Below are 27,368 nucleotides of genomic sequence, written 5' to 3'. Positions count from 1 at the left end.
GGGAGACACAGACTCCAATACAATAATAACCGGAACTTCAAACACCCCACTTATATCAATGGACAGATCTGTTAGACAAAAAGAAAAAAGGAAAATCAACAGAGAAACAACAGAGCTAATCTACAATGTGGACCAAATGGACCTAATTGATATCTACAGAACACTTCATTCTGTAGTTCAGAATATACACTGTTTTCATCAGTGCATGGAACTTTTTCTAGGATAGATCAAATACTACTCCATAAGGCAAGTTTCAGCAAATTCAAAACAATTGAAATCATACCACATATCTTTTTATGACCACAATGGATTGAAGCTGGAAATTAACAACTTAAGAAACTCTAGAAAACATGCAAAAAATGGAGAATAAAAAACATGCTTCTGAATGAGCAGTGAGTCATAGAAAAAAGCAAAAGGGAAATCAAAAAAATCCTGGAGATGAATGAAGATGATGAAACAACATATCAAAACTTATGGGACACAGCAAATCAGTGTTAAGGGTAAGTTCATGGCAAATAGTGCTGCATCAAGATTTGGAAAGACATCAAATAAATAAGCTTTCAATGCATCTCAAGGACCTAGAAAACAGCAAGCCAAACCCAAAATCAGTAGAGGGAAAGAAATAGAGAAGAAATAAATAAAACTGAAACCAACAAAAGATAAAACAAAAAACAAGATCAGTAAAATGAAGAGTTGGGTTTCTTGAAAAAAAAAATAAACAAAATTGATATATTATTGGACCAACTAACCAAAAAAAAATGGAGGGGGAAGCACCAAGTCAATAAAATCAGAGATGAGGGCCGGTACTGTGGTGTAGCAGGTAAAGATGCTGCACACAGTGCCAGCATCTCAAATGGGCACCGGTTCAAGACCCAGCTGCTCCACTTCCAATCCAGCTCTCTGCTATGGCCTGGGAAATCAGAATAAGATGACCCAAGTCCTTGGTCCTCTGCATCTGTATGGGAAGACCCAGAGGAAGCTCCTGGCTCCTGGCTCCCTGGCTTCAGATCAGTGCAACTTGGGCCATTGCAGCCAATTAGGGAGTGAACCAACAGATGGAGGATCTCTCTCTCTCTCTCTCTCTCTCTCTCTCCTTCTCTGTGTAATTCTGACTTTCAAATAAATGAATAAATCTTTTTAAAAAAAAAATAAAAATCAGAGATGAGAAAGAGATGTTACAACAGATACATAGAAAATAAAAAGAGTCAGCAAGAATTGCTACAAACAGCTATATACCTACAAACTGGAAAATCTAGAATTGATAGATTTCTGGACACAATCAATCTACCAAAATTGAGTCATGAAGACATAGAAAACCTAAGTAGACCAATAACCAAGACAGATACTGAATCAATAATAAAGACCTTTCCAACAAAGAAAATCCCAGGACAAGATGGCTTCATTGCTGAATTCTACTAGACATTTAAAGAACTCAGTCCAATTCTTCTCAAGCTATCAAAACAAATTGAAATGGAGGGAATCCTCCTAACTCCTTCTATGAGTCCAGCACCACCTTAATTCCTAAACCTGAAAAAAGATACAGCAGAGAAAGAAAACTATAGACCAATATCTCTTGTGAACATTTATGTAAAAATCTTCAACAAAATGCTAGCTAATCAAATCCAGCAACAGATCAGAAAGATCATTCACTTGGTCCAAGTGGGATGTTCCCTTGGTATGTGGGATGGTTCAACCTTCACAAATAAATCAATGTGATACATCACATTAACAAACTGAAGAATAAAAACCATACGATTATCTCAACAGATGTAGACAAATCAGTTGATAAATCACAACATACTTTCATGATAAAAACCCTAAGGCAAATTGGGTATCAAACGAACATTCCTCAACTCAATCAAGGCAATATATGACAAACCCAAAGCCAGAATCCTATCAAATGTGGAAAAGTTGGAAGCATTTCCACTATGATCTGGAACCATACAAGGATGCCCTCTTTCACCACTGCAATTCAAAATAGTCCTGAAAATTTAAGCCAGCACAATTAGGCAAGGAAAAAAAATTAAATGGATACAAATTGGAAAGGAGGGAGTCAAAATATCTCTGTTTGCAGATGACATGGTTCTATATAGAGAAGAACCAAAAGACTCAGCTAAGAGACTATTGGAACTCATAAAAGAGTTGGCCGGCGCCACGGCTCAATAGGCTAATCCTCCGCCTTGCGGCACCGGCACACTGGGTTCTAGTCCCGGTCAGGGCGCCGGATTCTGTCCCGGTTGCCCCTCTTCCAGGCCAGCTCTCTGCTGTGGCCAGGGAGTGCAGTGGAGGATGGCCCAAGTGCTTGGGCCCTGCACCCCATGGGAGACCAGGATAAGTACCTGGCTCCTGCCATCGGATCAGCGTGGTGCGCCAGCCACAGCGCACCAGCTGCGGCAGCCATTAGAGGGTGAACCAATGGCAAAGGAAGACCTTTTTCTCTGTCTCTCTCTCTCACTGTCCACTCTGCCTGTCAAAAAAAAAAAAAAAAACAAAACAAAACAAAAACAAAACAACAACAACAACAAAGTTTTGCTAAAGTTGCAGGATATCAACACACAAAAATCAGTAGCCTTTGTATACAAAGACAATGCCATGGCTGATAGAGATCTTGTAAAAATTAGTACATTCACAATAGCTACAAAGAAAACCTTAAATCTCTTGGAATAAATTTAACCATGGATATATAAGATCTCTACAACAAAAGTTACAAAATATTAAAGAAAGAGAAGAAGAGACAGAAAATGGAAAAATCTTTGATGTCCTGAATTGGAATAATATCATCAAAATGCCCATACTACAGAAAGTAATTTACAGATTCCATGCAATCCCAAGCAAAAACCAATTACATTCTTCTCAGATCTTGCAAAAAGATGCTAAAATTCATATGGAAACACAAGGGACTCTCAATAGCTTAAACAACAAAAACAAAACCAGAGTCATCACAGTACCATGCTTCAAGACATACTACAGGGCAATTATAATCAAAACAGGCTACTTCTGGCAAAAAAATAGACATGTAGACCAAAGGAACAGAATAAAAACCCCAGAAATTAGTCCATGCATCTACAACCAACTAATTTTTGACAAAGGAGCTGAAATCAATCCCTGGAGAAAGGACAGTCTTTTCAACAAATGGTGGCTGAGAAAATTGGATCTCTGATGCAAGAATAGGAAACAAGAACCTTACCTTACACATTATACAAAATCAATCAAGGATCTTAATCTACAGCCTGATACCATCAAATTACTAAGGGGAACATTTGGTAAACTCTGGAAGACATTGGCATAGACAAAGATTTCTTGGAAAATACCCTAGAAGCACAGACAATAGGCAAAAATAGACAATGATATTACATCAAGTGAATAAAGTTCTGTACTACAAAGGAAACATTCAACAAAATGAAGAGGCAATTGACAGAATGGGAGAAAATATTTTCAAACTATGTAACTGATAAAGGGTTACTACCCAGGATCTATAAAGAGCTCAAAAAACTCAACAAGAAAACAAGCAATTCAGTAAAGAAATGGGCAAAAGACTTCAACAGGCATTTTTCTTTTTTTTTTTTTTTCAGAAAAGTTTTTAAGTAGTTTTTCTTTTATTTTGTTTTTGCCTTTTTTTTTTTATCTTTTATTTAATGAATATAAATTTCCAAAGTACGTCTCATGGGTTACAATGGCTTTCCCCCCCATACCGTCCCTCCCACCCACCACCCTCCCCTTTCCCACTCCCTCTCCCCTTCCATTCACATCAAGATTCATTTTCGATTATCTTAGTATACAGAAGATCAGCTTAGTATACCTTAAGTAAGGATTTCAACAGTTTGTTCCCACACAGAAACATAAAGTGAAAAATAATAGATGATTTTTTTTAAATGATGATGAAATCAGATCAGACCTATTGTCATGTTTAATCCCAGTGAGAGTCAAGTTGGGAATTGATAGTTTCTTTTCTTTTTTTTTTTTTTTTTAACAGAAGATCAGTTTAGTGTACATTAAGTAAAGATTTCAACAGTTTGCACCCCCATAGAAACACAAAGTGAAATATACTGTTTGAGTACTCGTTATAGCATTAAGCCTCAGTGTACAGCACATTAAGGACAGAGATCCTACATGAGGAGTAAGTGCACAGTGACTCCTGTTGTTGACTTTACAAATTGACACTCCTGTTTATGGCATCAGCAATCTCCCTATGCACCAGTCATGAGTTTCCAAGGCTATGGAAGCCCCTTGAGTTCTCCGACTCTTATCTTGTTTAGACAAGGTCATAGTCAAAGTGGAGGTTCTCTCCTCCCTTCAGAGAAAGGCACCTCCCTCTTTGAAGACCTGTTCTTTCCACTGGGATCTCACTCACAGAGATCTTTTGCCAGAGTGTCTTGGCTTTCCATGCCTGAAATACTCTCATGGGCTTTTCAGCCAGATCCGAGTGCCTTTAGGGCTGATTCTGAGGCCAGAGTGCTATTTAGGACATCTGCCATTCTATGAGTCTGCTGAGTATCTCACTTCCCATGTTGGATCACTCTCCCCTTTATTTATTCTATCGGTTAGTGTTAGCAGATACTAGACTTGTTTATGTGCTCCCTTTGACTCTTAGTCCTTTCATTATGATCAATTGTGAACTGAAATTGATCACTTGGAATAGTGAGATGGCATTGGCACATGTTCAACAGGCATTTTTCAAAGGATGATATGCAAATAGCCAACATGAGAAAACGCTGAGGATTATTAGCCTTCAGCGAAATGCAAATGAAAACTGCAGTGAGATTTCACCTCATCCAAGTTAGAATGGCTATCATCTAAAAATCAAAAAGCAATAATTTCTGGTGAGGATGTGGGGGAAAGGTACCCTAATCCACTATTGGTGGGAATGTAAATTTGTACACCATTGTGGAAGAGAGTGTGGAGATACCTCAGAAAGCTGAAAATAGATATTCCATATGACCCAACAATCCCACTCCTGGGAATTTACCCAAATGAAATAAAAACAGCATATTAAAAAGTTATCTGTAATCCCATGTTTATTGCAGCTAAATTCACAATAATAAGATATAGAATCAACCTAGGAATCCATCAACTGATGACTGGATAAGAAAATATGGGGTGCTGGTGCTATGGTGCAGCAAGTTAAAGCCCTGTCGGCATCCCATATGGGCGCTGGTTCTAGTCCCAGCTGCTCCTCTTTTGATCCAGCTCTCTGCTATGGCCTGGGATAGCAGTAGAAGATGGCCCAAGTCCTTGGGCCCCTGTACCCATGTGGGAGATCTGGAAGAAGCTCCTGGCTCCTGGCTTCAGATTGGCGCAGCTCCAGCTGTTACAGCCATATGGGGAGTGAACCAGCAGATGGAAGACCTCTCTCTCTGTCTCTTCCTTTCTGTAACTCTTTCAAATAAATAAAATAAATCTTAAAAAAAAAGAAAATATGGGATATATTCAATAAGGAATACTATTCAGCCATAAAAAAGAATGAAATCCTGTGTTTTGCAATAATATGGATGTAACTGGAAACCATTATGCTTAGTGAAATAAGCAAGTCTCAAAAGACAAATTGTGGGGAGCAATCCGGACTAGACTAAGTTACTCGAATTAAGACTTATTCTATGCATCTGCTCTCCCACAATATGGCGCTGGGAGAGAAGTAAACAGCTTCCGCACAGCTGCCTCCAGTTCAACCAATAAACTGTAGGACTTGCTCCTGATTGGAGAGCAGTGTACTCGGCGTGTGGGCAGCTGAGTTGGGATTGGCAGAAGAGGACTATAAAGGAGGAGAGAGATGGCATGCACCAGGAACATCTATGGGGAACATCTAAGGGAACCCGTGCAGCCCCCGAGAGAACCGGCCGGCGGTGTGCCACTCCCCTGCGGAAGTGGGGAATGTGGCCAGGGGGAACTGCCCTTCCACGGAGGTGGAAGGGATAGTAGCCAACCCGGGAAGAACCAGCAGCAAACCCGGGGAGGGCCGAGCAGACGAAAGAACAGCGCAGGGTCCTGTGTCGTTCCTCCACGAAGAGGGGGAGCGACAACAAATATCATCTGTTTTCTCTGTATGTCACAGTTAATATAGAATACCCAAAAAATATATAGGAATGAAATGGTCATTTTGGGATATGATTGTCTTTTTTAGCCCTTGCTTATACTCCTATGGAACTTTGGTCTTCCTACTTTTTACTTGTTGAATATTATAATTAGTGGTGAATTAAGCCTGTGAATATAGAATAGATTAACATTATGGTTTTGCAAAAGCAGGTGATGAGAGAGGAGGTAAGGAGGGGCATTGGGGGGTAACACCAGAGTGAGGGAAGTGTGGCTGTCTTCTTGCAACCATACCTATGGCAAGTGTAAAATCTGCTCTCATTAAATTAATTAAAAACTTTTTAAACTAACTTAAAATTTTTAAAATGTTTAATGTAAAAAATAAATAATAAATGGGCCACGAATCTTAATAGACACTGACTAAAGAAGATATACAGATGGAAAATAAACATAATAAAATAAGCATAATAAAAATGCTGTCTACCTCATTTGTCATTAGAGAACTTGGAATTACAATAATGAAATGCTACCATACTATATACCTATTAGAATGGCCAAAATCCAGAAGTGATAGTACCTAGTGCTGGTGAGGATATGAAGTCACAGGAACTCTCATTCAATAATAGTAGGAATGCATAAATATGTACAATTATTGTGTGCCAATAAAAACAAACTAATAAAAAAGTAGTGGTAATTTAAAATAGTATGGTTACTTTGAATAAAATTTGCCAGGTTTTCTGTTTTTTTACAAAACTAAGTATACTCTTACTCGAAAATGAATCTTGATGTGAATGGAAGGGGAGAGGGAGTGGGAAAGGGGAGGGTTGTGGGTGGGAGGGACGGTATGGGGGGGGGGAAGCCATTGTAACCCATGAGTCGTACTTTGGAAATTTATATTCATTAAATAAAAGATAAAAAAAAAAAACTAAGTATACTCTTACTATATAATCCAACACTCTCCTTGATATTTTCCCAAAGGTGTTGAAAACACATCCACAGAAAAATCTGCACATGGATGTTTATAGTAGCTAATTTGAAAACTGCTAAGACATGGAAGCATACAAAATGTCCTTCAGTAGGTGAATGAATAAAAAAACTAAGGGACATCGAGACAAGGGCATACTGTTCATCACTAGCAGGAAATGAAGTATCAAGCCATGAAAAAACTTCAAGGAGACTTATGTGCTCATTACTATGTGAAAGAATCTATTATTAAAGGGCTACATACCATATAATTACAACTGCATGACACCCTGAAAAATACAAAGCTATGTCAAAATAGAGTACTTGGAGACAGTGAAGAGATTATTGTTGCCAGCAGTTCAGAGGAGAGAGGGATGAGTAGGTAGAGCACTGTTTTTCAGGGCAGTGAAACCTCTTGTATGACATTCTAAGGTGGATACCTGTCATTATAAAGGCGTCCTAACACAGAGAAAATAGGATACTGAGACTGAACCCTAATGTAAATTGCAGACTTCAGGCAACAGTGATGGGTCAGAGGAGGATCATCAGTCCTAACAAATGTGCTGCCCTTGGGAGCATGTTGTTAACTGGAGAAGTTATACCCGTGTTGGAGTGTTTTACGTAGAAAATCTCTACCTTCTGCTCAATTTTGCTAGAGCCCTACAACTGCTCTAAAAAGTACAGTCTATTAAAAATATTTGTATAAATATAAAGTAGTCAAATGACCACAGACCTCTGAACCACATATAAGTAGGGAGTAAAGGGAAGATGGATCAGACGTTTGGCTCAGCAGCTGAGCCACTGTTTGCCATGCCTGCATCCTGTATCGACGTGCCTGGCTCCGGTCCCAGCTCTTCCATTTTTGATCCAATTACTTCCTAATGTGCATCCTGTGAGGCAGAAAAGAACGGCCCAGGTACCTGGGTCCCTGCCAGGCATAGGGGAGACCCAGATGGAGTTCCAGACCCCTGGCATCAGCCTGGCCCAGTCTTGGACAGGGCCAGTCTTTGGATATTTCTCTGTCTTCTAGATAAAATGAAAAAATAAAAAAGAGTAAAATTATGTAATTGCCACTCATTACATTAAGTGTTTTACATGTATTATGTTGTTGAGTCCTCACAAAACTTTGAAATATGGATAATTATCCTTGATTCTGCATGTGGGAAACTGAGGAACGAATAGGTAAAGTATCTCTCCAGCATGGACCTGAACTCCTGACTTGTACACCTGCTGCCTGCTCAACCTGCCTGCTTCCATATATAATAGCCATCAGTAACTAGACTTCCCAGTTACAAAATGCCCCATCTCTCCTGGACCTGCTCCTCTCAAGACATCCCCACCTCAGTTAATGAAAGTCAGCCCAGACTCATCTCTCTCTTGCCCATGCCACAACCAATCTGTCTGAAAATCCTATTGGTTCTGCCACCTCCGCCACCGCCACCTTCGTTGCCCAAGACACTATCACATCACATCTGGATTATGACAACCACCACCTAACTGGTCTCCCTCTTTCTATCCCAACAGGGCACCCATAGCAATTCTTTTACAAGTATCTTTTATTCTGCTACACACTTCCCTTTCTCCCCATTTCCTTTAGAGGGAAAGTTAAAGTCCTAAGGATGGTCCAAAAGGTCCTAAACAATATAGTGACCTCATCTCCTCTACCTACTGACTGCCCTACCACAGTGGCCTCCATGATCCTCATCAAACATGCCAGGATGCCCCTCACCTCCTTCAAGCTTGCTCAGATGTCACTGTCTCTTCAAGGCCACCCTGACCACCATATTCAAACTGAAGTATTCCCAGGTCTCAATCCCACTTACTTTCATCTACTTCAGTTGTGCCTCTCCTGCTCTACTGAACAAACTGAAGTCTGTAGAGGTTAAGTGATTTTTATAAAAGTAAATACTAAGTGGCAAGGTCAGCGTTCTGATAAATATCTCCATTTCTCAACACCAACTCTCAAAACGCTACTCTGAGCCTAAACTCTGAAAATGCATGCATTTTCTTTCCAATGCTCCTTTGCTAAACAGGACAATAACCTTTGCCTGAGCCTGTGCTTTAAACACAGATACACTGACACTAACCTAATTCCACACAGAAAAATCTGATCCATAGCCCTCCAAAGACACTGGAGCTTTCGTATACACCACTCATCTACCCTCAATCCTGCTTGATAACACACAGTGGTGAGAAACTGAAGCAAGCCCCTGAGATGATGCAATGAAGCTAAGAAGCTCTGCTGGTCACCCTAACTTCTACGCAGGGAGCCTTGGCGGTCCCCTGTCTTCTTGGAGTCACCTGTGGCAACAGGAATTGTCATTCTGCTTTTTCTGCTTAGATAGATCATAGCTCAAAGGCCCCCCAAAAGGTCAGCACACCACAGCTCCCTCAGCCTAACAAGGGTCCCAGGGACCAGAAGCGCAGACTTTAACCCCATGAGAAGCTGCCTGGGCTTCCACAGCCAGCAGAGTCCTCGCCACTCGGCTCAGGGCACGTCTGCCTTCAGAGTACAAAGCTGGGATGGGCAGCGTCATGCTGAGGACCAGCAGTTAGGAAAGATTTGAGGCTGGATCCAAGAAATGTGTTATCCTGTCAGAGCAGTAGATCAGTTCCTCCTTGTTCCTTCTCCTCATTTTGCTAATCTGCCCAGAAGTTCAAGGAAGAGGCATGAGGAAGCTCCATCTTGGCTCAGGAACAGACTTGGAATTAATTCCCAGCTGTGCTGAGGATCAGCTTCTGGAGAAACTTGAAGCAAAGAGAAGCCTCTGGACATGGAGGTGAGCTGCACTAAGTTAACCATTCCCTGGGTGTCAAATGCAACTGGGCATTTCCTCTGTCCTCCCTGATGGTTTCAAATAGTCTGTGGATTAGGAAGTTATAGGGTCCAGCTGTAACCTCCATCTGGCTTGGTGCTGTACCTCTATCCCATCTGACTTCTAGGTCATCCACACCACAGTTGTTGGAGGAGGCGAAACTCCATCGGTAGAAAACACACAACATCACTATCATATTCTCAGTCTCATCTTCTCAGCCTGTGCCTTTAAAACCATTCTTCCTCATTCACAGGTCCAACACCTTATTCAACCTAGGGGATCCTCTTGATCCAGGGCTCCCAACCTCACTTCATTAGCCCTAATCTCTACTACATTTTCTTTGCATGCCAAATTCCCTAGGCATCCCTTTCATGAATGATTCACTTTGGAATACCAATTTGCATTTGAGAACCTATCTTTCAGACATGGTATCTCCCCCCGATTTGTGTAAAACACCACTTGTCATCTTCAGGAGGTGATGGAGGACAAATCAAACTCATGAGTTCTGTCTCACATCCAGGGCACCATTCTCTGCACCACCACAGCTTCACACAACAAACATGCTCCAGTCATGATGGCCAATTCTTTTTTTCTATCTATGGCCTGCCAATCATGGATATCCCAAATTTCAAATCCAGCCTTCCAGACAACACAGAAAGATAGCTCAACTCTCTTGCAAATACAGGGATGATTCAGAACAAGGGAAAAGAAAGATTGTCAGTTAAGGGGAAAGGGTGGCTAATTCACATAGAAATAAAGCATATTATTATAATAGACTATAAGAGTACTTCAAAAAGTTTGTGAAAAACAATTAAAAGATACATTTATATTGAGGGTAAAAAGAATTTTGAGATACATGCAGTTTTTCCATAATACTCAGTTTTCATGTATATTATATGTACATATGTATACACATATGCATCCATCCATACCCCCCCAGTCATGTGTTGCTTAACCATGGGAATACATTCTGGGAAATGCATCACTAGGCAATTTTGATGTGTGGTGTTCATCAAGTACATTTGTGAGAACTAAGATGGCTCCAAAATTCTTAGGAAATATAATCTTATGTGACCACTGTCATATATGAGTTCTCTTGTTGACCAAAACATTCCTATGTGGCTCAGGACCATGCCCATGCATACAGCTGTGTCCGAACAGAAAAAGGAGTAGAATAAGGTGGCAGAAGGGTTGAAAGCATGAGCATCAGAATGAGTCAGGTGGAGGTTCAAACCCTGGTTACTACCCACTTCTTTGGTGACTTTGTTAAAATCACTTAACCTCTCTAAGCCTCAGTATCTTGATACATAAAATAGCAGAGTAATATCACATGTTTCATACTCCCTTAAGGCCATAGTGAGATGCTTAGCTTGTGCCTGGTGGGTCATACATTTTCAATAAATATTGGTTATTATTAAACTTAATTTCTGCCGGCGCTGTGGCTCACTTGGCTAATCCTCCGCCTGCGGCACTGGTACCACAGGTTCCAGTCCCGGTTGGGGTGCTGGATTCTGTCCCAGTTGCTCCTCTCCCTGTCCAGCTCTCTGCTGTGGCCCGGGAAGGCAGTGGAGGACGGCCCAAGTGCTTAGGCCCTGCACCCTCATGGGAGACCAGGAGAAGCACCTGGCTCCTGGCTTCGGATCGCACCTGGCTCCTGGCTTCGGATCGGCACAGTGTGCTGGCCGTAGCAGCCATTAGGTGAGTGAACCAATGGAAAAGGAAGACCTTTCTCTCTGTCTCTCTCTCTCTCACTGTCTAACTCTGCCTGTCAAGAAAAAAAAAGATTAAACTTAATTTCTTTGTAAAAGATATCTTTTATTTGAAATGCAGAATTACACAGAGAGAAGAAAAGGTAGAGGGAGAGCTCTTCCATCTACTGCTTCACTCCCCAAACGGCCACAACAGCCAGGACTGGACCAGGCTGAAGCCAGGAGCCTGGAACCATCTGGCTCTCCCATATGGGCAACAGGGGTTCAAGCATTTGACCATCTCTCACTGCTTTCCCAGGCACATTAGCAAGGAGCTGGACTGGAAGTGGACAGCTGAGAATTGAAGCAAGGTCTATATAGGATGCTGGCATCGCACGCAGTGGCTTAACCCACTAGTGGCCCGCTATAAAATCTTGTAAAGTCATGCAGTTAGTCTGAGGATTCAGAAAGGAGGCATATGATAACCTAAAATGCATTAAAAAGCCCTTTAAATGTATTATCTCATTAAGTCCTCTGTGAGTCCAATTTTACACATGAAGGGAACTGGGATGTAAAGATGTTTAGTAACTTACAACAAAAATGTAGGCATTTAACTTTTATTTGGAGAAATATCCACATAGATGATGTTTTTAAATGTGGGGAAATTCTATTGTAATAGGCCCATTACAATGTGTGAAAAAATATTTTGATTGTAAATAAATAATTTTGAACACTTTGGTGACACAAATATGTCATTGTAGATATTTTTCTGTTAGCCAAGAATAAATAATTAACATCTTAAAATCTTTTAAAATCTCCATGTAGTAGGACTACTCACAAGATATGTTTTCACACACTCAGAAAAAGATTTCTAATAATTTACTGACAAAGGAACTCTCATTGAAGATTTTTGTGTTATCAAGAAGTGTCACTTTGATGTCCATTTCTAGGTAAGGGGATAGGACTGAAAAAGAATATCAAGAAAACATATTTCTCATATGTGCTTTTAGATAAACATATGAATGGGAAAGCATGAATGAGACAATCAGCAATGGGTTTGCCCATCCTGTATGAACATGATTTAAGGCAGGGGAATGAGGAAGGGAAAAACCACAAAGAAGGCGGGGCTTGTGCAGAGTACTTACGACAGCATGCAGGAGCTAAGGGGGATGAACCTCTCATTCTGAAGTCAAAGGCAAAGAAAATGTGCACTGAACTGGGCACACCATTCCTCTGAGGTGTACCCTCATGGTTACTTTGGCAAGGCATTGTTTTCCATGACAATGCAAAGATGAAGCCCAGCAGACACCCTGAATTTGGTTGGACAAGGAATGAGTGAGCTGTTACCTCCCTATTGAGCATATCCCTACACTCACTCCTCATCTACCTCCGTCCCTTCGTACTGATTTATTCACAAAATTTATGCCCACCTTGTATTTTACAATATTATTTTGTTTGTTGATCTGTCTCCAAAATTAATAATGTAAACCCTACAAAGGTACAATTTATCCACTCTACTGCTGTGTCCCCAACAGGTGACCATGCTGTCAATTGAATAGGAATGAATGAATCTAAGTCAAGGAGATCCTTATCTGATGGCTTTTCTGTCCCCCAGTTTTCAAGATAAGGACCAAAGCTCTTCCTTCCATTGGTTCACCCCTAAATGGCTGCTACAGCTGGTGCACTGCGCCGATCCAAAGCCAGGAGCCAGGTGCTTCCTCCTGGTCTCCCATGTGGGTGCAGGGCCCAAGCACTTGGGCCATCCTCACTGCCTTCCCAGGCCACAGCAGAGAGCTGGACTGGAAGAGGAGCAACCGGGACAGAATCTGGCACCCCAACTGGGACTAGAACCCTGGGGTACCAGCGCCGCAGGCGCAGGATTAGCCTAGTGAGTCACGGCGCCGGCCCTCACTCTAGTTCTTGCTGAAAACATCAAGTTCTTGGATGTTAGCATTTTTAGCCCATGTGAGGCAAGGCTATTTGAAAACTTAGATCCATTTGTGATGGCCCGCCAATTAGCTCTGTTCCTGCTAAAGTCATGCTGTGATTCCTCTTGCTGTCTCCTCTTCCCTAGGATGATCCATCACTTTCTCATCTTCCAAATACTTCTTAAAATTGATCTTTTTCCTTCTAAGATTTTCCCTCAATTTTGAAGAACTGATTCTTCCAATTTCTCCACATTTCAAGTTACTGCTAAAAATAATTGTTTAACTTGTAATGATTATCATCTTTTTAAAGATTTATTTATTTTAAAGGCAAAGTGCCAGAGAGACAGAGACAGAAAGAGGGAGAGATCGTCCATCTACTGGGTCACTCCCCAAGTGGCCGCAACACTGGGAGCTGGGCCAGGCCAAAGCCAGCAGCTGGAAACTCCAACTGGTCTCCCATGTGGGAGCCATCACTTGGGTCATCATTTGCTGCTTCCTAGCAGCATTAGCAAGGAGCTGAATCAGAAGCAGAGAATAGCCAGGACTCAAACCAGCACACCAATGTGGAATATGGACCTCTCAATTATACTACTTACCCCACTGCACCACAACACGCACCCAGCTATTAATATCTTTATAAAAATTTAATGGGAAGGAGCCTGTGCTGTGGTATAGTAGGCTAAGCCTCTGCCTGCAGCACCAGCAACCCACATGGGTGCTGGTTCATGTCCTGGCTGTTCCTTTTCCTGATCAGCTCTCTGCTTGTGGGCTTAGAAAGCAGTGGAAGATGGCCCAAGTGTTTGGCCTCTGCACACGTGTGGGACACCCGGAAGAAGCTCCAGCTCCTGGCTTCAGATTGGCTCAGCTCCAGTTGTTGGGGCCATTTGGGGAGTGAACCCATGGATGGAAGACTTTTCTGTCTGTCTGTAATTATACCTCTCAAATAAATAAATACAATCTTTTTAAAAATTGAATGGAGAAAGATTAGAGGAAGAGAAGGAAGAGGAGGAAAGGGAGACATAAGTTTACATTTTAGCTTGTTTTTAATTTTGAAGCTTCTTATAAATCCTTATTTCTTCCTAGAAAAATTTTTGCTTAAATATTATCTTTTTTATTTTCCTTTATTATACTACTGTGGTCTTATTTCTTTTTTATTCCTTATTATTTTTATCATATAAGTAAAAACTCAAATGGTCAGAAAGAATAAGAACCAGAGTGAAATATGGAAATTATCCATTCAACATAGGCGGTGTTGGAACCTATCTCCTCCCCACCTGCCACTACAGCTAATCTTTAAAATATATAATTTAGGGGCTGGCACTGTGGCGCAGGTTAATCCTCCACCTGTGGCACCATCATCCCATATGGGCGCTGATTCTAGTCCTGGCTGCTCCTCTTCCAATCCAGCTCTCTGCTGTGGCCTGGGAAAGCAGTAGAAGATGGCCCAAGTCCTTGGGCCCCTGCACCTGCATAGGAGATCCAGAAGAAGCACCTGGCTCCTGGCTTTGGATCGGTGCATCTCCAGCTGTTGCAGCCATTTGGGGAGTGAACCAACGGATGGAAGACCTTTCTCTCTGTTTCTCCCTCTCACTGTCTGTAACTCTACCTCTCAAATAAAATAAATAATATTTAAATACATGTATATAATTCAATGCTTTATTCTGGTGACCCCAACTCCTTATAGTTCAGTCTATAGAAATATAATAAATATTATCAGAAATATCTATTGAGTATAGCAATAGATGTACATCTCCAAAAATGTTCCATGACTACTAGTTTAAAATATGTAAAAATTGGCATCAACTGAAAATTCCATCAATAGGGAAACAGAGAAATGTTATAATTAATTCCATAGATTGTAACCACACAGAGCATATTTAAAGGAGAAAATAATTCTCCATTGCTGCCTTGGAAATAAAAACGTGGAACGAAACATAAAAGCATGAATCTGTTACATTGTAAAAATGTGTATGAATGCACACATATATAGCCACCAGAGTAAGAAGGAAATGCATGCTCCCTCTCCTTTTGCTGCTGTCACAACGAAGCAGCACTGTTCAAAATGAAGTTCCATCCCCTTGTGATTTCTGGTAAAAGCAAGAACCAGGAAAAGTATTTAATGCATGAAGATTATATGTTCCCTTCTTTCTAAAGATCTGACAGAGGCTGGCGCTGCAGCTCACTAGGCTTATCCTGCGCCTGCAGCACTGGCACTCTGGGTTCTAGTCCTGGTCGGGGCGCCGGATTCTGTCCTGGTTGCTCCTCTTCCAGTCCAGCTCTCTGCTATGGCCCGGGAGTGCAGTGGAGGATGGCCCAAGTGCTTGGGCCCTGCACCCGCATGGGAGACCAGGAAGAAGCACCTGGCTCCTGGCTTCAGATCAGCGCGGTGCACCAACCATAGCAGCCATTTGGGGGATGAACCAACAGAAGGAAGACCTTTCTCTCTGTGTCTCTCTCTCGCTGTCTAACTCTGCCTGTCAAAAAAAGGAAAAAAAAAAAAGATCTTACAGAAGTATGATGTTGGGTTCATGCCCTTCCCAAAGAATGTAAATGTTAAAATTGTAGAGACATTATAATGGTCAGCAAATTGGCAAAGTGGTCCAGGTTTACAGAAAAAAATATATCATTTACATTGAATGGGTACAATAGGAATGGCAGAATTGTGCATGGAGGCATTCACTCAAGCAAAGTAGTCATCTCTTTGTTAAAATTGGACAAACAAAAAATAAATAAAACTGGACAAACACCACAAAAATATTCCTTAATGGAAACCAAACTTCACCAGGTAGGAAAGGGCAAATTTAAGGAATATATTTGTTGTGAAGATGCAGGAATAAAGTAATGTTATATACAACTCACATTTAAAACTTCTAAAATGAAAAAAGGCAACTATGGGGAGAACAGAAAGGTATTTGCACCGTATACACATTCATAGTATCTAAATCTGTTCAAATCTCTGTATTGCATATGGAATGTGAGTTAATCAAACAACTAGTGCGATGGTTGAAGACCTCTTTGTAGATTACTAGCTGAAGAGAAACTTTCTGGGCACTTGCATATCTGAAAAGATTATTTGGCTCTCACTTTGATAAATAATTTGGCTGGATGCAGCATTCTAGGTCCCACATCTCTTCTTTTGGGACTCTAAGGATGTGTGTGCATCACCCTACCGTATCACATGTTTTCAGTCAGGAGCAGAAGTCGTTCTAATTCATGTTCCTTTAATGTGTCCTCTGCTAAGCACACTTCATAGATGTTGCACACCAAGCAAGGCCCTGCTCTTGCTCTTTAGACCTTGAGAAGGTACACTCAATTCTACCTACTCTACTCTAAGCCTAGATGTAGGAGCCTGGCCGTTGTTCTTGGCTGTGCCTTTTCTCAATTCTAGGCAAACAGGTCTTGGACTTGACACCAAAATAAAGTATGATACATAAAGGAAAATTTGATAAATTGAACTTCATCAAAATTAAAAACTTACTCTGTCAAGGAACCTGTTAAGATGGTTAAGTGAAAAGCTGAAGGGTAGAAGAAAATATTTGCAAATCTTACGTTTGACCAAGGTCTAGTATCTCAAATGCACAGAAAATCCTCAAAATACAATAGTAAAAAGCTTGTTGCCAAAGCAACAAGCCAAGTGACAGAATGCAGAATGAAAACCATATGGTCATCTCAATAGATGCAGAGAAAGCATTTGATAAGATTCAACACCACTTCATGATAAAAAAAAAATTAGGTATAAAAGGAATATTCCTCAAAATTATAAGGTATATAAGTCACAAACCAGCAGCCAATATCCTACTGAATGTGGAAAAACAGAAAGCATTTCCCCTGAGATCTGGAACTAGACAAGGATGTCCACCTTCACCTCTCTTCTTCTGTGTAGTGCTATAAGTTTTAGCAAGAGCAATTATGCAATTATGGAAGAGAAAGAAATAAAGGGCATCAAAATTGGAAAAGAAGTCAAATTATCCGTGTTTGCGGATGATATGATGTTGTACGTGGAAAAATCTAAGCACACCACCACATAGCTGTTAGAATTGATAAACCAGTTCAGCAAAGTTGCAGGTTACAAAATAAACATAAAAAAGTAGCTTTTTTGTATGTTAATTATGAACTCATAGCATGAGAAATCCCATTCATAATAGCCACAACCAAAATCAAATGTTTAGGAAAACTTTAAAAAGTGAAAGATCTCTGCAATGAAATTTATCAAACATTAATGAAAGAACTCATTGAGGACACAGAAAATGGAAAGGTATTCACTGCTCACAAATCAGAATATCATCAAAATGTCTATACTACCGAAAGTCATTTACAAACTCAATGTAATCTCTATCAACATATCAATGGCATTCATTACAGAGTTAGAAAAAATAATCCTAAAATTCATATGGAATCATAAAAGACCCCAAATAGCCAAAGCGATCCTGACTGGAAAAACCAAGCTGGAGGAATCACAATATCTGATTTCAAAGCATACTACAAAGCTATAGTAATTAAAACACCTTGGTACTGGTATGAAAACAAATACACTGATCAATGCAACAGAATAGAGATCCCAGAAATGACTCCACATACATACAGCCAACTGATTTTTGACAAAAGTTCTCAGACCATACAGTGGAATAAGAATAGTCTCGTCAGGCCAGCACCGCGGCTCACTAGGCTAATCCTCCGCCTTGCAGCGCCGGCACACCGGGTTCTAGTCCCGGTCGGGGCTCCAGATTCTGTCCCGGTTGCCCCTCTTCCAGTCCAGCTCTCTGCTGTGGCCAGGGAGTGCAGTGGAGGATGGCCCAAGTCCTTGGGCCCTGCACCCCATGGGAGACCAGGAGAAGCACCTGGCTCCTGCCATCGGATCAGCGCAGTGCACCGGCCGCAGCGCGCCAGCCACGGCAGCCATTGGAGGGTGAACCAACGGCAAAGGAAGACCTTTCTCTCTGTCTCTCTTTCTCACTGTCCACTCTGCCTGTCAAAAAAAAAAAAAAAAAAAAGAATAGTCTCGTCAACAAATGGTGCTGGCAAAACTGGACGCATATATGTAGAAGAATTAAAATAGATCCATATTTCTCATCATATACAAAAATCAACTTAAGATGGATCAAAGACCTAAATTTAAGATCTGAGACTATAAAGTTGCTGGTAGAAAACATAGAGGAAACAATCCAAGACATTGGTGTAGGGACAACTTCTTGGACAAAACCTCCAAAGCACAGGCAACAAAAGCAAAACTAAACAAATGGGACTGTGTCAAACTCAGAAGCTTTTTTACAGCAAAGGAAACAATCAATGGAATGAAGATACATCTTGCAGAATGGGAAAAAATATTTGCAAAAAACCTATCTAACAAAGGATTAATATCCCGAATATATCAGCAACTTAAAAAATTTAACAGAAACAACCAATCCAGTTGAGAAATGGGCAAAGGACTTCAATAGACAGTTATCAAAAGAAGAAATAAAAATGGTCAATATATGAATACATGAAAATATATGAATATACGAAAAAATACTTAACATCACTAGCCATCAGGGAAATGCAAATCAAAACCACAATGAGACATCACCTCATCCCCTTCACAACAGCTAAAATCCAAAACACATAGAGTAACATATGCTGGAGAGGATGTAGAGGAAGGAGAACACTTATACACTGTTGGTAGGAATGCAAATTAGTGCAGCCACTGTGGAAAACAGTGGAGATTTCTTAAAAAGCCAGAAATAGACATGCCATATGATCCATTAATCCCACTACTGGGATATACTCAAAAGACTTGAACACAATGTATCAAAGGGATACCCATCCCACCATGTTTATAGCAACACTGTTAATAACCAAAATGTGGAATCAACCAAGGTGTCCATCATCAGATGAACTGATAAAAAAAATGCAGTGTGTACATATGTACACACACACACACACACACACACAGTGGTGCATATGCACACACACAGTGGAATACTATTCAGTTATAAAATTCTACCATTAACAAAATGGATGCAACTGGAGGACATAAACGAGACACAGAAGGGCAAACATTGCATGTTCTCCTTTAATGTGGGAGCTGAGATTTAAAAATCAAACAAAAAAAAAAAAAAGAGAGAAAGATCATGAGGACAGCAAAGGAGTGGTGAGGGCACCCTTCCGAGTTCCCAGTTTACTGTGAAAACAGAAGGCACCAATCCCACCTTCTTTGTTTTTTGTTTTGTTTTGTTGTTTTGTTTTGTTTTTTGCTTTATCACAAGCAAGCTAGACAGAACAGATGAGATTGCAAATCTGGCCTTTTGACGGGTTTTGTCCCCATGTTCTGATTGTTAACTGCTGTTCTTTTTCTTTCCCTCAGATGTGTTTAAAAGACTCAGACCTGTGTAGTTCAGTGGGTTTGTCTCTTTTAGAGCTCCCCCTCCAGGCTGCTTTGGCAGGAGGTTTCTGACTAAAAAAATTACCAAGCATGTATATTTTAAGTGTTCTCACTACAAATTAAGAATAAGTTTGTGGGGCCGGTGCTGTGGCGTAACAGGTAGAGCCACTGCCTGCAGTGCTGGCATCCCATATGGGCGCCAGTTCAAGTCTCAGCTGCTCCACTTCCAATCCAGCTCTCTGCTGTGGCTTGGGAAAGCAGTAGAAGATGGCTCAAATCCTGGGACCCCTGCACTTATATGGGAGACCTGGAAGAAGCTCCTGGCTCCTGGCTTTGGATCGGCCCAGCTCTAGCCGCTGCAGCCAATTGGGGAGTGATCCAGCAGCTGGAAGTCCTCTTTCTCGCTCTCTGCCTTTTCTCTCTGTGTGTAACTCTTTCAAATAAATAAATAAAACTTAAAAAAAAAAAAAAAAAAGAATAGCCCGGCACTGCGAATCAATAGGCTAATCCTCCGCCTTGCAGCGCCAGCACACCAGGTTCTAGTCCCGGTTGGGGCACCAGATTCTGTCCCGGTTGCTCCTCTTCCAGTCCAGTGCTCTGCTGTGGCCCGAGAAGGCAGTGGAGGATGGCCCAAGTGCTTGGGCCCTGCACCCGCATGGGAGACCAAAAGAAGCACCTGGCTCCCAGCTTCGGATCAGCTCAGTGTGCCGGCTGCAGCGGCCATTGGAGGGTAAACCAATGGTAAAGGAAGACCTTTTTCTCTGTCTCTCTCTCTCTCACTGTCCACTCTGCCTGTAAAAAAAATTAAAAAAAAATAAATTTTAAAAAAAGAATAAATTTGTGAGGTAAAGAATATGTTAATTGGGGCCGGCACCGTGGCTCACTTGGTTAATCCTCCGCCTGCAGTGCCTGTATCCCATATGAGTGCCAGGTTCTAGTCCTGGCTGCTCCTCTTCCATTCCAGCTCTCTGCTGTGGCCTGGGAGGGCAGTGGAGGATGGCCCAAGTGCTTGGGTTCCTGCACCTGCATGGGAGACCAGGAAGAAGCACCTGGCTCCTGGCTTCAGATCAGCACAGCGCTGACCGTAGCAGTCATTGGGGAGTGAACCAATGGAAGGAAGACCTTTCTCTCTGTCTCTCTCTCTCACTGTCTATAACTACCCATCAAATAAATAAAAAAAAAAAGAATATGTTAATTAGCTTGATTTAGCCACTCCAAAAATACATAAATATTCAAAAAATCATACTGTGCACTATAAATATGTACAGTTCATGTTTATCGATTAAAATGAACACAAGATTAAGATGTTAGGTCTCTTCAAATTTACCCATAGATGTAATATAATCCCAATCAAAATGCAAACATGAAAAAGCTTTCTCAGTCAGTTGATCAAGGTTAACATCCTCATGTTAATAATCACGTTGATGACACGTACCCTTATTATAACACAATGAAAATAATACTTCATCTCTGTGGTCATCCTTCAAAAAAACCATGAAAAAAATCAGCCACACAAACAGCAAGACAGTCACCCCCTAAAAACCACCAAGGTCATCAAAAGCTAGGAAAGGCTGAGAAGATGTCACAGAAGAAAGCAGACTAGTGAGAACTGACTACTAAACATAGGAGGCACTGCCCAGGAAAATGACACTGGCGAGAAACAGTAGCATGCTAATACTGGTCCTTCAGCTGTAACAACGAACCTTGGTAAGATGTAAACAATGGAAAAAATCCGTGAGGGGCATATAGATGATCCCTGCAATATCTTTGCAACTTTTCTATAAATCTAATACTATTATAAAATTAAAAGCTTATAAGATAAAAAATTAGCAAATGGAGCATGATGTTATGGAAATTAATAGCCACTTCTAAAATCTGAATGGACACAGAAGGTGCTTAGGATAGCAAAGACCATCTTAAAGGGAAACCATTGAGTCGGTGGACATTTGTTACCATATTTCAAGAGGATTACAAAGCGAAAGTTAATTAAGACAATGTGACTTTCCTGGAGACTCCCAGTGTGGTCTAAGTGTTCACTAGAGGGAGTCTTCTTCCAGGAACTAGCTGGACTTGGCATTTGGCCCAGAAAGATGACGCAGTCGTTGGATGGATTATGCATTTTACTAAACTGACTCAGCATCTTGCTTGTCAATAACTCCAGGCATGTGGACATACGTCCACCGAGCAAGGAATAATTGCCATGTTGATAGCAATACCAGCCAATCTATCTAAACAAACAAGAAGCGTTAAATAGCAGTGGCTTGTGCTGCAAGCTCAGGCAAAGGCAGGCACTTTTGTGGGACTGCTATGGCCAGCGCTCACTATAGCATGTCACTGGTAAGCTGAACTTACTGCTACTCTCTCAGAGCCACAGTATCCGCAAGGAGATGGAAGCATAGGCTTTTCTGATTCAGCTGACGAGAGTTTGAATCAATGAGCCACCATGGATCATTCCCATGGGAGACAGATGGCAGCACTCCACAGTGAAATGTGGAGCCCGAGTTAGTATAAACCTTATTCCTTAGTGTATGAAGTGTAATTATGCCTCCAGACCCAATGGAACCCAGAGTGCACTGAGTAACAACTTTTAATCGCTACATCAGTTATGAGAACACAAGTGAAATCTAAGCAAGTCAAACTCAGAGAGGCGAGAGAGGAGAACGGTGGATACCAGAGGCTGGAGGAGCAGGTGTGGGCAGAAGCAGAGGAGATGTTGATCAAAGGGTACAAAGTTTCAGTGAGACAGTGAGGGTCTGGTGATCAACTGCACAGCATGGTGACAGCAGTTGTGTATTTCAAGAAAGCTCCGAGAGTTACACGTTTTAAATGCTCTCAGTATGAAATGAGTGCTGGAGGTGATGGAATAGGTTAATTAGCCTTATTTGATCATTCCACAAAGCATCCATGTATCAAAATATCACATGGTACCCTATAAATATATATAATTATTTCTCAAAGACAAATACAAATAAAAAATTTAAAAATATTTTTAAAGAATTGTTTTTTAAATGCCTAAGAAATACATGGCAAAGAAGTGTTGACAAATCTGAGGATAAGCTGCAAGAAACAAATTAACAGGTAGACTATCATCTCTTCTTCTGCCTCAAGAAAACCTGAGGATTTGTCTCTGTTTCATTCCTTGCAACAATAATTCAAAGACTATGGAAGAGTATACTAAGTCTGCTATGTAGTGATTCAACACGCTTGATGTGTTTGTTGATTGCCTGTTGGTTACATGGTAATTGACAAAAGGCAGATGCATAGAAAACCAACGGATAGAAATATATCCTACAGAGAGCCACATGGTCATCAAGACATAAAAGTGGGGATAAGCATTCAGCCTGACAGCCAAGACTCCAGTTAAAATACCCATGCCCCACACTGGAGTATGTGGGTTCAGTAGGCTCCAGCTCCTAAATCTACTTTCCTGCTAATGCAGCCCCTTGGGAGGCAGCAACGGCGGCTCAGGTAATTACCACCCACACGAGAGACCTGGATTGAGTTCCTGGCTCTCAGGCTCAGCTCAGCCCAGTCCTGGCCATTGCAAGCATTTGGGGAGTGAACCCGTGAATGAGAGCTTGTTTGCTTTCCCTCCCACATTCCCTCCCAAATAAATAAGTGAAATGTTATCAAAGATGTAAAAGCCAGAGAGAGCCCAGATGTGGTGCAATGCCCTAGCTGAGGGAATCGGGCTCATCCCCCGTGACCATCCACGTTCCACTGTGAACTGTTTGTGGGCAAAGAAGGATGGGCAGAGGAGAGTTGAAAGCCCAGGGTGCCGCTGCAATGGGCGATGTTGTCTCTGTGTGTGTTCTGTTGCTATAGCAGAATACCCAAGGATGGGTAATTTATAAGGGAAAGGAGTTTATTTTGGCTCATAGTTCAAGGGCATGGCACTGGCAATTGGCAGAGGCCTTGTACTGCTTCATCTTGGGTCAGAAAAGCAGGACAAGTGAGCACATGCAGGAGAGACAGAACACAGGAAGGGTCAACCTCGCTTTACAACAACCTGCTTTTAGAGCAACTCATCCGGTTCTGCAGGGGCAGGCGTCCTCCCGTGAACCCTCACCCATGAGCAGGGCATCACTGACCCAAAAACCTCTTCGTCTTCCCACCACCTCTCAGTAGCATCACACTGGGGGCCAAATTCCCACATGAGTTACAGAGGAGACAAACCACGTCCAAACCAAAGCAGATGTGTTACCTTTCACCATCGGGTTTCCTCGCTGCCTGCCTTGCAAGAACAGGGAATTTCAAAGTGCTCATCTAACCTGGGCAAAAAATCATTTTGAGTGATTTGATAAAGGTATCAGTGGGTCAGGAGATTATCCACATGTTATTGTCCAAACTAACCCAACAACACTACCTATGTGTACAAGGAAGAGTGGGTGGTCAGTGTGACTGAGCCTCCAGTTTCTGTTTGACCTAACTGCAGGCTAGGCAGACTTCCAACATGTAACAACAACTGGTTGGTTGCTTTTCTGAAACACTTTCCTCTTCCTTGGCGTATAAACAGCTAATGTTTGCATAGGGACACTGGCTACCTGCCACTCAATGAACATGCTTTTGTTCCTTGAGTTCTCAAAATAGCTCTAGGAGATAAGTACTCCCTTCGTCCCCACTTTACAGATGGAGAGACTGTGTGTCACAGGCAGATCACTTACCTGGAGAGGGGCAGGACCACACACCTGGAGAGCAGACCCGGGTCCATTGTCTTGTTTTCCATCAATATGACTTCTGTATAACAGGCAAGCATTCCTCTTCTCAGGGGGAAGTCAACAAGCCTCTAACAATAAAAATGGCATAACAATTATATTAGTCAGCTTTGCACTGCTGAAATAAAATGCCTGAGGCAGCCTGGTTTTATAAATAAAAGAGGTTTATGTTGGCTCATGGTTCTTGAGGGTTGCAGTCCATGTCAAGCAGGAAGAGTTAGTTCTGCCTCCGGTGAAGACTTCTTTTGTTTTGTTTTTAAAGAGTTATTTATTTGGAAGGCAGAGTGATGGGGTTGGGGAGGGGGTGGACACAGACAACAACTGAGGCTGAAACAGACTGTAGCCAGGAGGCAGGAACTCCAACCAGGTCTCTCACAAGGGTACAGCCCTCCAAGGAGCTGGGCCATCTGCTATTGCTATCCCAGGTGCATCCGCAGGGAGCTGAATCAGAAGCAGTTAGTTGGGACTGGAACAGGAGCTCTGATGTGCAACGTCAGATCTGCACACAGTGGCGTAACCCACTGGGCCACAACACCAGCCCCTGGTGAAGATTTCTTGCCGACAGAGTCCCAAGGTAGTACAGAGCATCACATGGCAAGAGACAGGGAGTGCACGTGTCTGTTTATCTCTACATGCTCTCTCCTTATAAGGCCAGCAGAATTCAATGCCGGCGCCGTGGCTCACTAGGCTAATCCTCCGCCTTGCGGCGCCGGCACACCGGGTTCTAGTCCCGGTCAGGGCGCCAGATTCTGTCCCAGTTGCCCCTCTTCCAGGCCAGCTCTCTGCTGTGGCCCAGGAGTGCAGTGGAGGATGGCCCAAGTGCTTGGGCCCTGCACCCCATGGGAGACCAGAAGAAGCTCCTGGCTCCTGCCATCGGATCAGCGCGGTGCGCCGGCCGCAGCGCGCCAGGCGTGGCAGCCATTGGAGGGTGAACCAATGGCAAAGGAAGACCTTTCTCTGTCTCTCTCTCTCTCTCTCTCTGTCCACTCTGCCTGTCAAAAAAATAAATAAATAAATAAAAATAAAAAATAAGGCCAGCAGAATTCAATTATGGGACTCTACCCTAATGACCTCATCTAACCACATAACTTTCCAAAGCTCCACCTCTAAGCCACTGTTGGTACCATTAACATATGCGTCCTGGGGGCCAGATCATATTGAAACCGGAACAGTAACGAAAGTCCTTCCTTCCATCCAGCTTCAATTGCCCCCTTCTTTAAAAAATGAGGAGTTTCCACTACAAGGGCTCTAAGAGTTTCTCCATCCCAGAGCTCCTATGAGTTGGGCTTTAAAGCTGAAGCAATAAGAAATTGCAAAGTCCTTTCAAGGAGAGAGGGTTCCTCCCACTCCTGGTTGGTCTCTGCTCCACCCACAGTGAATTAACTGGACTGTTGCTTCTTGGACAGCAATTTGAGATCGACTGCCTTTCTTCCCTTTATCTGTTCAGAATCCTGAATGATTGCATAGGCATTCTTTCATTCTGACAGTATTTTATCAAGAGACTCATGTTCCAGGCACCATGCCAGGCTGGGTGGTGTAACGAGGAACCAGACGCAGTCCTGATAACTGGGCGTCTACCGGTCTGTAGGGAGGACAGCATACTGAGATTCAGGTCTGTGCTGAGTGTGCAACAGGAGTGCCTGGTCCAGAACTGACAGCGGAGCATCAGGGCAGGCTTCTGAGAGGATGTGATATCTAATCTTAGCCCGAGGGTGGGGACTGATCACCAGGGCTAATAGGCAAGTGGCATGAGCATTTGCACATAGGTGTCCCTAAGGCAAGAAGAAGCAAGAAATCCTTTACACCTGGAGCACTGCATGCAAGAGACCAAGGAGAACAGGGAGAGATGAGCCCCATTGGAGCCACTTAACGGGAATTCCAGGAAGCCACAGCGAAGAGCTGTCCTCGCAGGTAATGTCAAGCACAAAAGGGACTGTTACAGGGTGAATTGTGAACCCTAAAAAATATATCTGTGGGAGCTCCTAGCTCCTAATTCCTTATAATGTGGCCGTTTTTGGAGAATAAGGTCATTAGTGTGGGCTCGGATCCAGCATGACTGATGTCCTTATAAAAAGAGGCACGTTGACAGAGACATCCATGCATAGGGGAAGATAGTGTGGGAGGTGGGGAGAAGACAGCCATCTACACACCAAGGAAAGAGGGGCAGAACAGACCTTCCCCTCATGTCCCTCAGAAGGAACCAACCTTGCCAACGCCTCGATGTCAGACTTGTAGCACCCAGGTCTATAGGACAACAAAGTTCTGTTGTCTAAGCCACTCAGTTTGTGGTACTTTGGTTTTGTAAGCCTTGCAAAACTAGCACAACAAGTTATTGAAAACTTCGTTTTAAAGATATTTACATGCCTAGAGTGGACAAAGTAGATTGGAGAGAGGTAGTGTTATCTGCAAGGAACAGCCAGCATGGAGATTGATTTGGAGACAAGAGATGGGGAAAATCTCTATGAGGCCAGCGACAGCTAAAACAGAGGGCAGTCGACAGACTGAGAGACTTTGTGGATGCAAAATATCCAGGATGTGATCATATGGGAAATGAGAGTAAATGAGGAATCAAGGTAGTCTCTTGTCCATGTTTGTAACTCAGGTAGACTCATGACCAGAACAATGTCTAGCCAACCACCTCATCAGGAATATCAGGCATGAATTCTACACAGAAAAATTAGGTAAACAATGCATAGTTACCACCTATATCTTAGTAAACAATGCTGGCTTTTCTTTTGATATCCTCAGTTTCAGTGCCATGTGTGGGTTCACTTTTTCAACAAATATTTATTGACCTAACTCCAGGATTGTGATAGTGAAGTAAAGGAAACGGGATCTCTGTGTATGATGTCAGGAAGAAGAGAAATATTAAA

The 27,368-nt window shown here is 42.2% G+C and overlaps 1 protein-coding gene across 5 annotated transcripts in view; it reads right to left on the bottom strand.

Annotated features, from left to right (window-relative positions):
- LOC100357943 (olfactory receptor 1Q1) overlaps positions 1-27,368 on the bottom strand; it is a 227,287-nt gene that overhangs the window by 171,471 nt on the left and 28,448 nt on the right. For 3 of the 5 annotated variants that reach the window (XM_070056480.1, XM_070056474.1, XM_070056481.1), the window contains exons 2-3: positions 24,445-24,566; positions 23,985-24,051 (exon numbers count right to left, since the gene is read on the bottom strand). The gene's annotated coding sequence lies outside the window, so the exon portion shown is untranslated. The remainder of the gene's footprint in view (positions 1-23,984; positions 24,052-24,444; positions 24,567-27,368) is intronic. The other 2 variants (XM_051841152.2, XM_051841324.2) reach the window with 1 other exon arrangement.

Source organism: Oryctolagus cuniculus, chromosome 1 (assembly GCF_964237555.1).
Source record: "Oryctolagus cuniculus chromosome 1, mOryCun1.1, whole genome shotgun sequence".
Taxonomy (NCBI): Eukaryota; Metazoa; Chordata; class Mammalia; order Lagomorpha; family Leporidae; genus Oryctolagus; species Oryctolagus cuniculus.
This window is presented reverse-complemented; position numbering and strand designations above follow the sequence as displayed.